Here is a 12,757-nt window from a genome sequence, read left to right on the forward strand (position 1 = left end):
CAGACTTTTACTCCTAAGTAGATCATTTAAGATTTTTGCAAAGAAAAATATGAATAATTATGCAATCCTGTTGGGCTGATTCATGGAGATTTTTACATTTTTGCGTTAGAGCAGAAGCTTGAACACAATTTATGTCCAATCTCCTATTTTATCCCAAAGTAAAATGTAGAATCCTAACAGGAGGTCATTTGGCCCATTGTGTCTGTGCTGGTTAACCCACAATGATTTAGTTCTGTTTGTCACAAGATCACAAGACAAAAAAGCAGAAGTAGGCCATTCGGCCCATTGAGTCTGCTCCATGAGCTAAACTAAACTATTTCCTATCTAGCTCCAATTTCTGGCCTTATCCCCATATCCCTTGATACCTTGACTAATTGGATATCTATCTATCTCCTCCTTAAACACCCCCAATGATCGGACCTCCACAGCTGTACGTGGCAAAGAATTCCATAATTTCACTACCCTCTGGCTAAAGAAATTTCTCCTCATTTCTGTCCTAAACAGGTACCCTCTAATTCTAAGACTGTGCCCTCTAGTCCTGGACTCACCCACCAAGGCAAACAGCTTAGCCACATCTACTCTGTCCAGTCCTTTCAACATTTGAGATGTTTCTATGAGGTCCCGGCTCATCCTTCTGTACTCCAGTGAGTACAGTCCAAGAGTCGACAAACACTCATCATATGTAAGCCCTTTCATTCTGGGAATCATCCTTGTAAATCTTTTCTCAACCCTCTCCAACATCAGTACATCGTTCCTAAGATAAGAGGCCCAAAGCTGCACACAGTATTCCAAATGAGGCCTCACTAGTGCCCTGTAGAACCTCATCAACACTTCCTTACTTTTATATGTTATACCTCTCGAAATGAATGCCAACATAGCATTCGCTTTCCTTACCGCCGATCCAACCTGGTGGTTAACCTTTAGGGTATCCTGCACGAGTACCCCCAAGTCCCTTTGTACTTCTGTACTTTGAGTTTTCTCCCCTTCTAGATAATAATCTGCCCGTTTATTTCTGTTTCCAAAGTGTACAACGGCACATTTCTCAACATTGAATCTCATCTGCCATTTCCTTGCCCATTCTCCTAAACTATCTAGGTCTCTCTGCAACCTTCCTGTTTCTTGAATACTCCCTACTCCTCCACCTATCTTGGTGTTGTCTGCAAAACCATTTACTCCATAATCTAAGTCATTGATGTACAATGTAAAATGTAAAAAGAAGCGACCCCATCACTGACCCTTGCGGAACACCACTGGTAACCGGCAGTCAACCAGAACAGGATCCCTTTATTCCCAGCCTTTGCTTTCTGCCAACCAGCCAATGCTCCACCCATTCTACTATCCTACCTGTAATTCCATGAGCTCTCATCTTATTAATCAGTCTCTTGTGAGGCACATTGTCGAAGGCCTTTTGAAGGTCTAAATACACAACATCCACAGCCTCTCCCTTATCCACCCTACCTGAGATTTCCTCAAAAAAACTCCAATAGGTTGGTCAGGCAGGATCTTCCCTTCATGAAACCATGCTGGCTTGGACCTATCTTGTCTTGCACCTCTAGCTATTCCATAACCTCATCCTTGAGGATAGATTCCAATAACTTTCCCACCACCAATGTCAGACTAATAGGTCTGTAATTTCCTTTATGTTGCCTTTCTTATACAGTGGAACTACATTTGTGACACTCCTGTCCTCTGGAACCATGCCGGAGTCTATTGATACATGGAAAATTATCACCAATGCCTCCGCTATCTCTAAAGCCACCTCCTTCAGAACCCAAGGGTGCACTTCATCTGGTCCGGGAGACTTATCTGTCTTTAGTCCATTTAGCTTCCTGAGCACTTTCTCTCTAGTAATCTTAACTGAACTCAGTTCTATCCCCTGAGACCCCTGACTATCAGGTATATTGCTGATGTCCTCCAAGTGAAGACCGATGCAAAATACTCATTTAGTTCCTCTGCCATCTCTTTGTTATCCATTATAATCTCTCCCGCACCGTTTTCAATTGGTCCTATATCAACCCGTGTCTCTCTTTTACTCTTCGTATATTTAACAAAACTCTTAGTATCCTTTTGAATGTTATCTGCCAACTTCCTTTCATAATTCATCTTTTCTTTCCTAATGACCTTCTTAGTTTCTTTCTGCAAGTTTTTAAAAGTTTCCCAGTCGTCTGTTTTCCCACTAATTTTTGCTTCCTTGTATGCCCTCCCTTTTGCTTTTATTTTAGCCTTAACCTCTCTCATTATCCACATTTGTGCCATTTTTCCAATTAATAAACCAATTCCAATTCTAACAATACAAGTGACAGGTTAGAAATCAATCACTTTCAGTGTTAATTATCTGTGGCACTGAAGTGCCATGATGTTTGGGAAGCTGTGTGTGAAATATTTGGAAACCTGGATCATTTAAAATGATATGACAAGTATCTAATTTTGATTCACTTGATGTCTAAGTTTGTGCACTGGGTGGAATAAAAGTAAACTTAATTAAGTACGGTGTGCGTCAATGAAATATTTTTATGCATCACAGAGGTTAGAGATACAAAGGCAAATCAAAGCAAAAAGATTATGCAGCTTTTAAAAGGCACAATTTCAACAAACCTTTGTTTACTGGGGCAAATAAATGCGATAAAAATGTGTGTTGACTTTAGTTTCAGCTGTCTTTTTGAATTTCCACTCTGATTTTATTTTAAATATGCAAAATCCTGGAGTATATTCCCAAGGCTGAGTTCTGATGGGCACAAGTAAACCATGTTTGCATCAGTGACTTACTTTAATGAAACAAAAGCCTCCCAGCTGCATGTTAAGGGAGACTTGGAAAGATTTGTTTTTTTAAAAAAGGAGAAAGACAGCTACTTTATCCAGCTTATCATACAAGTCAGGCAACAAACTCATGATTGAATTTCAGTACATCTGAGCTGCCAGAGAAATAGTCCAACAACCAATTCTTGCTGTAGATAAGAGATAAATAAATTAAACAACAGCTCAGCAATAGGACACAGCAGGATAGATATACTGCAATCTAGCAGCTTGTGCTGTTGACATTCTGAAACATATTATTTACATATCTTTGCAATTTTTATCCTGGAAAACTATATAAACTAGAACCTATCATTTCTCTTTCTCATATTGTTTTTCAAAAGCAAAAGCCAAGAGAAATGATGCCAAGAATATATTGGGTCCTAGAATCTGTTTCCAGTAGTAGAACTGGCCTCTACCAAAGAAGAATGATGGCCTCTCCTCTCTTTTCTCATGCCAATCATTGGGTTGTTAAACTTGTGCACTGACATATGAATTTGATTAGGGTACTGGAGAAACAAATGCTGTGGTAAAGCTTTCAGCGATCAATTTGTTGTTAATTCACCGTTTCCTGTGAAGGGAAGGTTGGTGTGGAAGAGGGATGACAAGGACATGACTACCTGAGTTCTCTGTACAGCACTACACTAGAATTCGTCGACAAACCTACTGCATTTTGGCCTTTTCTAGAACCATAAAATACATGTTTATTGATTCAGGATAACTAAGTAGTGGCAATAAATGTGGTCTTGTTGAGATCAACTTGGGTGAAAGTAATTTAAGTTTCTTACCGGTGTGGTTGTATGGCAGCCCCCACATCCAGTCCCATTTGTACTGAATGCTTTGGCCACTTTCTCACTAGTACACTGTACTGGGCTGTACCAGCTTAATTGCACCTCTGGATCAACTATAACTGGGGACAGAAAAATTATCCAAGGAAACTGCTCTTGCGATCTTCTATTTCCTTTAGTAAGTGAATGGATGGCTTGATATACAATTGTAAGATAGAGTATGACTGAAAATAGTCAATGAAATCTTTAACTTCTTGAAGCAATTTTCCAGTCTTCTGTAAATGACATGGCTTGTTGGTAATACAGCGAATTACGCCGTGGTTAATTGTCTCTCCAGTTGCCTCATTTGATCAACCAAGCAGTTTTAACACGGTTATTTCACCTCTTTGCCTGTGACTTGGTAGGTTACAGACCAGGGTGGGCTACTTCTGCTGCCTGCTCCAGTGTAATCTTCACACATCCATGATCAGCTGGGAGTGAATGAAATCGGCTGAAGACCTGCTTGCAGGATGGAGGGGAGCTCAGAAGGAGGCAGGAGAGTTTATCTGATTGGCAATTCTGGCTGAAGATGGTTCAAGTACTTCAGCTTTGTCTTTTGCACTCATGCTATGCATTTGCCTGGATGAAGTGCATGAAGCCACCTTGTGCCATGAGCTGTTTATTTGTCCAACACTGTTCATGTTAGGATGTGATCAGGCTGCATAGATTTGATTTGATCTGTTGGTTGTGTGACATTCATCTGTCTTGCTATTTCCAATACTTAGAAAACATCCCGTCCTGCATTGTAACTTCATCAGATTAGCTCTTCACTTTTAGGCATGTGTGTGGTACTCCTGGCACAATCTTCTGTGCTCCTTGTTGAATCAAGTTCAACCTCCTGGCCTGAAAATAAAGGTATAGTCATAGAAATAGCAATGCATGAAGTTATAGGTTCAGGGGGATATAATTCTGCTGATGACTCACTGTACCTCATAGTCGCCAAATTTTGAGCTGCAGTGTTGTTCTGTTTTTGGGAGAGGACAAGTGAGTGGGATTACCAGGACAACCAGTATTGCTCCCATACTGTATAGGGCCAGTATGGACTGGATAGGCCAAGTGGTCTCCTTTGGTACTGAAACCATTCTGTGACAGACAAATAAGGCTTACTTCAGTAAATGATGCAGAGACCATGATAAGCGAACTTTGTCCAAAACAGTTATGTTAGAGTGAATTATCATATGTTGATATGTTGTTAATGAATTTACTCTTCTGAGGATTCTAAATTTAAAAGTGTGGGTTTCTGAAACAACTTTTTTTATTCATCAGCTCTGCAATCAATTAAAGTAGAACTCCAGGTTCTTGGTGACACGTTTAATACCCAAACCACTACGCCAGTATCTGAAACCCAGCACCTGTTTATCTTTCTCACTTCACCCATGGAAAATAAGCTTCATCCTGACCGAGAGCAGCTGGTACTTTCTGCTGAAAGATGATGGGTCTCTGTTCTAATCAGGGAGTGCCGTACTGCTTGTCACTAACGCTGCATCCCATCACAGAGCAGTGTACACGTCTGCTACAACAGTGCAGTAATATGAATGAGATCGTGCAAGCATCTCCAATGAACGTCCAGTATTAGTTTGGCTAACTTCATAGGAGTTACCTCCATCAGAAGGTTACAGGTTCAAATCCCAAGACACGACTTGAAAGAAAAATGTAAATTGACGTGCAGTGTAATATTGAGGGGATGCCCCTTTTGAGAGGTATTGTGAAATATTAAACTGGGGCACAACCTTTTTAGCTGCATATTATCCAGCAGTATGTTTAAAGATCACATATCTCTGGTGAGTGGAGACGAGTGTTTCTGAATTCTAGTTTGATGTGTGGTGGGGCCCATGTGTCCAGTGGATGAGGTTCCTCTATCAGAATTTGGGTGCAGGGCCATTTACACCTGCCCTGTAGGACTAACGATGCCACTGGTTAGAAGGAAGGTATTTGTGAACGTGAAGGTAGTGTTTACATCCTTTGCTGCTCTACTGCAAATATGCCTTTGAATTCTTCCATTCCCTTTATTGTCCATGAGAAGTGTGCAAGCAAATGGAAACATCATTGTTGTGTATGGGATGCTTCTGTGTAAACTGGTCACATACACCAATAGGACCCTGTGTGAACCACTTCATTTTCCTCAATAAGCTGATGTATAGGTAGTTAATTATTGATGGTTTTGTAATATTGCCCACAGAAGGTTGGAGGAGAATCTCTCGAACAAATCTGCCATCTGTAATGTTCTGTTCCTTTCACTGATTCTCTCGTCTCGCACCTCCCTCTTCTGTTTCTGTTTGATAATTTAGGTTATCTACATAGGGGTGGGCGCTGCTGAGGATTCAGTGCTGCATTTTCAGAGGCAGGTGAGGTGATGATTGGTCACTTTATTCGTCCCGCTGATTTTGCTTTACTTCTGTGCATTCCTACCCCTCACTTTGCAATGAATCCTTCGCATTTCCACCACCTCCGAGCTCCATTCACCTCACATACCTCTTCCCCTTGGATGAAAAACACGATGATGCTGGAGGAACTCAGCAGGCAAGGAGGCATCCATGTCGGGTCAACGTTTCGGATCAGGACCCTTCTTCAGGAGTTCTGCTTTGACCGCCTGCTTTTCTCCACGGATGCTGCCTGGCCTGCTGAGTTCCTCCAGCATCATCGTGTTTTTCATCTAGATTCCAGCATCTGCAGTCCTTTGTTTCTCTTCCCCTTGGAACTATTTACCCCTTATCCCTCGCTTGTCACTTCTTCCTTGTCTAGTCATTATTTATTCCTTCTAGAGGTACAGGGAGGCCAGTGAGAGATTCTCCATAGTGCTCACCTTTACTAAGATGGCTGTAAGGAATTCCAGGTGTAGCAATTCTGAGAAGTAACCACGAAATGAGCCTGAACCATCCAAGGTTATAGTGTCAGGGACATTCAGATTAAAGATGTGACTAGGCAGCGTTTAGTAGTCACTGTGAAGAAATCCACAGGCATTGTTGACATAGAAATATTAATGACATGACATGATGGATATATGGTGCTAGTTTCTGTCTGAGGCACATTGAAATAATGGCTAAAGCCAAAGCAAGCTATAATTTCTCTTGCAACAGACTGAATGCAGTCTGCCCACAGAAATAACATTAACTCTTTTCACATGCTGGGGATGGGCCATTACGAGAAACTTCAGCATCACACATGATACAGTTTAAGATTTTGCTCAGTTGTATGTGATAAATCTGCATGTACGCGGCTCTTGCCACTGGTGAAGTACATCACATCCTGCAACACCGAGCTAAAGCATTGGGTGCATTCAATGCAAAGTGGCATATTACAGTAAGTATAATACCCATCAGATGACTTTAATACTGGAGAACCCCATAAGGACACGTTATCATCAGGGGTTGGAAAGTACATTTATGCAGCATCTAAATGTTTCACAACTTAAGGGCAACTGCACCAGACTCTTATTTTGATAATCAAGGAAAATGGTAGCTGAAAGAACATGGGCTCAGAAACATTGTAGAATGTGGAAATCAGATCAGTTTGGGAATTATTTCAGAAGAGAAATGATATTACCAAGTGATTATAGTAGGTTACTCAAGACCCTGAAAATCAAGTGACTTGAAATGCTTAAAGGAGATTCACAGATTTGACTATCTTAAGTATAAAAGTCAACCAAAACTAAAATTACAGCAAGGTTGTCAGGTATGACTATTAATATTTCTTAGCTCCCATCTCTCTGTTCCTTACCTACATTCCCAAGAGAAATGTTGACCCAGCGCTAGAGACGCACAAGTGGACTCTCCCCGGAGTTGGAAGTGGTTCCAGATGTTCACTGTGAGGTTAGGAATGGCAAGGAGCAGACTCACTTTGCACCAACAAGACTTGCCATCTAAATGCATTTTAATAAATTTAAATCCATTAGGAGGTACAAGCTGAAAGAAAGCATACATACACTCATGGAGAAAGAGATTAATGATGCCTTATTGCTGCACAGAGCAATTTGCAAGCAGCTGGTCTTTGAGCTTGCAGTGTTGCACAAACCAAAGGTTGTACTCCACCTTCTTATGGAACCCCAGGACCTGAGAATTCTGCTGATGTTCCGTGATACAAACTCAGAACTACATGTGGTGGTGAAGAGGGTGTTTGGGATGATTGGGATAAGGGGAGATGATGAGGTATTCATTATGGACAGCCTTAATGGCATCAAACCTTGACATCTGTCTGTCAGAGGAAGTGGAGTTATACTGCAGTCTCCTGTTTAAAGTTTGGCTTTGAAGTTCTTTCAGCTAGAATTGATTCCAGAGTTTAATTGTGAACATTTCTACTGATTTGGAAGACCTGCAAAAGAATATGAAATAGGAAATAAATAATTCAAAAGCATGTTAACGTGATTACTTCATGAAAATAGAATATTAACAAATCTAACATCTGTACAATATCACATATTGTATCGCCATCAGTTTCGCTGAAGATTAAGGCAACAATGACGACTCTGCATCTTTTTGTTATGCAGATCTCTGTGTTGCGATTGCAAAAAATCAACCTGACTCTGCAAAAGCATTCTCAAAAATAAATTGGGATTATGCACAATATTGTACTCTCATGCAGTGTCCAAATATTTGCAAGGTTTGTAGCACAACTGGTATATTGGGAACCTGAGGCTACTGGGAATTTCTCTGTCCTTATATAAGAGGTGAAAGGCATCTATATTCTGGAATGAAACCCATGTTAGCTGAGTGCACTAAAACAGAATGAGACATCAACTGTAATTGAGACGACTAGTACATTCAGTTACGGGCTTGGTTCTTATTTTCAAAGAATGAGACGTCAATAGGTCATTTTGAGTAGGGCAGAAAAATGTGAAGCCCTTAACCTCCCATGAACATTTTCAAAAAGGTTTGTCAAATTCACAGTTGTAACACCTTAAAACCAAAACTACAAAGATTTTTCAATTTACCACATTGCCATGGTAACTTCTAAAATCTGTATGCAGGGTGATATCCTGAAAGTGTTGAATACAACAAAGAAAACCTATCAGAGTAAAATTTCTATATACAAGCTATTCTCTAAGAGAATAAATAAGAGACTTTTATTGTTAAAAGTAAAGCAACAACACTCACTCTCAAGGTTGTAAAGTGCAGGATTCAGAAATCTAGTAAAGAAACCAAGTAGTGGAATGGTTGTGAGGAGGAAGGTTACGGGAATATTATAAACTGTGAGAGATTAACAATTGATTTGGCAGTCAGTGCAGGTAAGATGATGCTGTATTAACAGAACCAACAAAATAATGTATAACTTGGATATGAAAGGGAATGTTTTATCTTTGGAAGGGGATAATTAAAATCAGGTTTGCAACAATTCCTTTTAACTCAGAGATGCTGCAAGATACAATTTGAATTATTACTGAAAATGGAGGAACATTATAGAGCTACAGAGGGCAAGGCAACTATCTTATCTCACATAAATCTGTTCTAGATGTACATATTTCCTCCAGTTCACAGTTAATGGAGAAGCTATATAAAACTCTTCCTTTAGAACCCCATTTATAACCTACATTTGGCCAGCTTCCAAGAGACGTGGCTGGAAGTATATTTTAAATTCCTTCAGAATTAAAACACTGCCACAGTTAAAGTCACTCTGCTCTGCATTTCTGGAGATCTGTCCTTACTATCCATGTTCTGGCATTCCTTCGGGAAGGTGGGATGGTTGGCTTCTCCTTCCTCCAACGCAGCACATCGTGACTAATGTGAATTCCATCTTGGAGGATGAGAGCTAAACCAGAAGCTTTACTGAGGTGCAGAGAAAGGATGAACAATAAAACAATTTTGCTTGAGAAAGCAGAATTGAGAAACACCATGCAGCCTATTTAACTTGAACTATTGCCTTCCACATGCACAGAGAGCTTTTAATCCTTCTCTTGCCTTGATTCCCAATCTGCATCTCACGACTCCTTGCAGAATCAAGATTCTGGCCAATTGTTTTTGAAACTTCAACTGCACTCACTACACTAGGTGGCAGTCTGCACTTGCAACACTAGGTCCAAGCTGCCCAGTCATTTAACACAAAGAGTAATGAAGTTACAGTTACTGTTATGCCTCCTTTGTGGTTGTGCCTTCTGAGTTTCTTTCCCTAGAGAGCTTCTCCAAATCGACCCAATGCTGCCCTCAACACTTTAAAACCTTAGGTCTTGTTCCATATTGTAGATGTATTGAAGTAAATCAGCTTTTGTTCCTGTTCATTGTGAACAAAATAAATGGATTCAAGAAGGAATGTTAGGAGAGACATTAGGTGATATGCTAAGGAGGCAGGTAAAGATCTGCTTAAGATCATTAAGAGGTGATGCACATGTTAAGATTAAAATACTGACACAAACTTTACGGTACAGTGCACTTCAATGATAACATTGTTCCCTTGTTTAATGCTCTTAGTTAAACACTTCTAATTTTCATGCAAACAACCCTGATATCTAGATGCAATGCACTGTGTCTCATCTCACCGATTTTATGTGAAGCAGCATCCTTATATTAACACATTTTCTGAATCTGTTTAAAAGCAGCCTCAGTCACCTGGCAGTGTTCAATCTTTCAGTGAAGGCTTGCAGCAATTCTTATTCCAAGGCTCCAACATCATAAGGTGCATTGATTGAGTAAAGCATCTGAGCAAAGAAGAGACCTCAAATACACACTTATAGAAAATAATCTCCTCATATTTGCATTATGGTACAAATTATAAATCATTCTTACATTCTTTAAATATTTTATAGCCTGCTTTCAACCATAACTATATTTTTTCCTGTGAATAAAAGATACTTCCTAAAACATGTTACTACTGGATTGCAACCTGGACTTCATCCCAGACAGCATACAGCTGATAGTGATTTGGCATCTGCCAGGATACTGACCTCTTTGCAGTACCTCCACACATCCTGAACTGATGATGTTTAATTGAATTTCACCTATAATGTGCCAAGTGATTAATTCAGAAACAGAAATCTCAGGATAACATCCAGTAGACTTGGAGGGAAAAAGATATTTGATGCAAAAGCAGTAATTCTTACAGTTGACCAGATAAATAGTGAGAGAAAGTAATTTTTTATATGTTTTTAACATAAGGAAATGAAAGTGAATGAATTAAAAAAAATTGCAGTTGGTTCACCTGCATGGGTTTTCACTGGCAAGAGAATGTATAGGTGCATGCTTGTCTTGAAGTGAAGGTACAAACACACATGCTAATTCAGTCAATCGTTGCCAGAATAGTTAATGAATCCTGCCAAGGAGTTGTCTACTGATCCACTCACTAGCAGTGAATTCAGCTGCCAAGATAGAAAGCAACAGCTTGATAACCAATAATTAGAACATTGATTTCACAGGTTCCTATGGTACACGATTTGGGTCCCAAATGTTTTGCTACTCAATATTCACCTTCATGCTGCGGATTGGTGGTGGATAATTTCAGGAGAAGAAGTTGGGCAAAGGTCAGTTGCAGCACGTAAGGAGGCTACGAGATAGCTTGTTTCTGCCATCAGCAGCGTTGACAGGGTTAATGAAATTGAAATACAAGGCCATTTAATCTTAAAAGCTCCTCATACTCTGCACTAATAATGGTTATTTTTCTTGTTTAAATCTTTACCGAATAACACCACTTTCACTCACAGAGACTGGTATAAATAGACAGTTATAACAGCTATATCATTGAAACACAGCCACTTGGCCCATTGATATCTCTCCTTTCGACAGTTCCTGTCCAATCAGAAGCATTGTTTATGCAAATTAGATAACCAAAAATGGAAAAGACTTCCTGCATCTCTCCATGCACCCTGAATTACAAAGCCAAAGCTTCAGGAAATTCATGACAATCTATCAATATTAATCAATCTTGATCAATGACTTCTTAAAGATGGCAGTTCCATGTCACAGCAGCATTGATTATCTTCCACAGAGCATTTAATAATCATTTGATGCTTTGTTTTGGAATTATAACTTCTTCCTCTCTCTAAATCATTTTCCTAAAAGACAATGTGCCAAACATTAATCTTGCTGTGGCAGAGCCACCTGTTCCTTATTACATGCCCTAGAAAGTTTTAAAATATTTTTGCACAGCAGGTTGCCAAAAATGTGAGCTGACAACTCACTGTAAGGAAACTTGGGCATCTGAGATCAGAGGGAACAAGAGTGCAGAAATGATTTATGAGGATGTTGCCAGGACTGGAGGGCCTGAGTTACAGGGAGAGGTTGGCCAGGTTAGGTCTGTCTTCCTTGGAATGTAGGAGAATGAGGGTGATCTTATAGAGGTTCATAAAATCATGAGGGGCATAGATAAGGTGGACAGTAACAGTCTTTTCCCCAGGGTAGGGGAGTCCAAAATTAGAGGGGCATAGGTTTAGGGTGAGAGGGGAAAGATTTAAAAGGGACCTGAGGGGTAACTTTTTCACGCAGAGGGTGGTGAGTATATGGAACGAGCTGCCAGAGGAAGTGGGTGAGGCAGGTACAACAGTGTCATTTAAGAAGCACTTGGATAAGTACATGGATGGGCGGGACTTGGAGGGATATGGGCTGAATGCAGGGACTAGCTGGGTGGGCACCGTGGTTGGCATGGACTGGTTGGGCCGAAGGGCCTATATCCGTGCTGTATCGCTCTATGACTCTATGGAGAGGGGCATTGAAGCGTAAATCGGCTTAACTGATCAGAGGTGGGGACTGGAAAGATGACACAAGATAGAGCAGGTGAATTCTATGTCATATCTAAGGAAGAAGGAGAAATAAAAAGAGATAAAGATTTGACTTAAAATAAGGGCAGAATAGTAAACAGTATTTTAATTTTTTTAATGATAACAAGAAAGAATGGGACTCCTCACCGTCTCTGAGTCACTTTTAAGAGCCTAAGAAGTTGATTGACTGTAATTCGACACTCTATTCTGAGTCTACAGTTCTCCCCTGAGGTAGGAATACTCCAGGTGTTGGAGCACAAACAGCTGGACTGTTGTCCTGGACTGCAAACTCTCAGCAGCACACAGATGGTGGGTGAAGTGCAGTGTGTGGCTTGCAGGACTCTGTTAGCAAGTGTAGGGGCAATGAATATTAATGATGAGTCCTCCCCAATAGAATTTGCAGCTGATCAAGTTATGGATAAAAAATGCACTGAGCAGTGAGTGGGTCCATGGTGGGAGT

This window comes from Pristis pectinata, chromosome 16, assembly GCF_009764475.1.
Source record: "Pristis pectinata isolate sPriPec2 chromosome 16, sPriPec2.1.pri, whole genome shotgun sequence".
NCBI lineage: Eukaryota > Metazoa > Chordata > Chondrichthyes > Rhinopristiformes > Pristidae > Pristis > Pristis pectinata.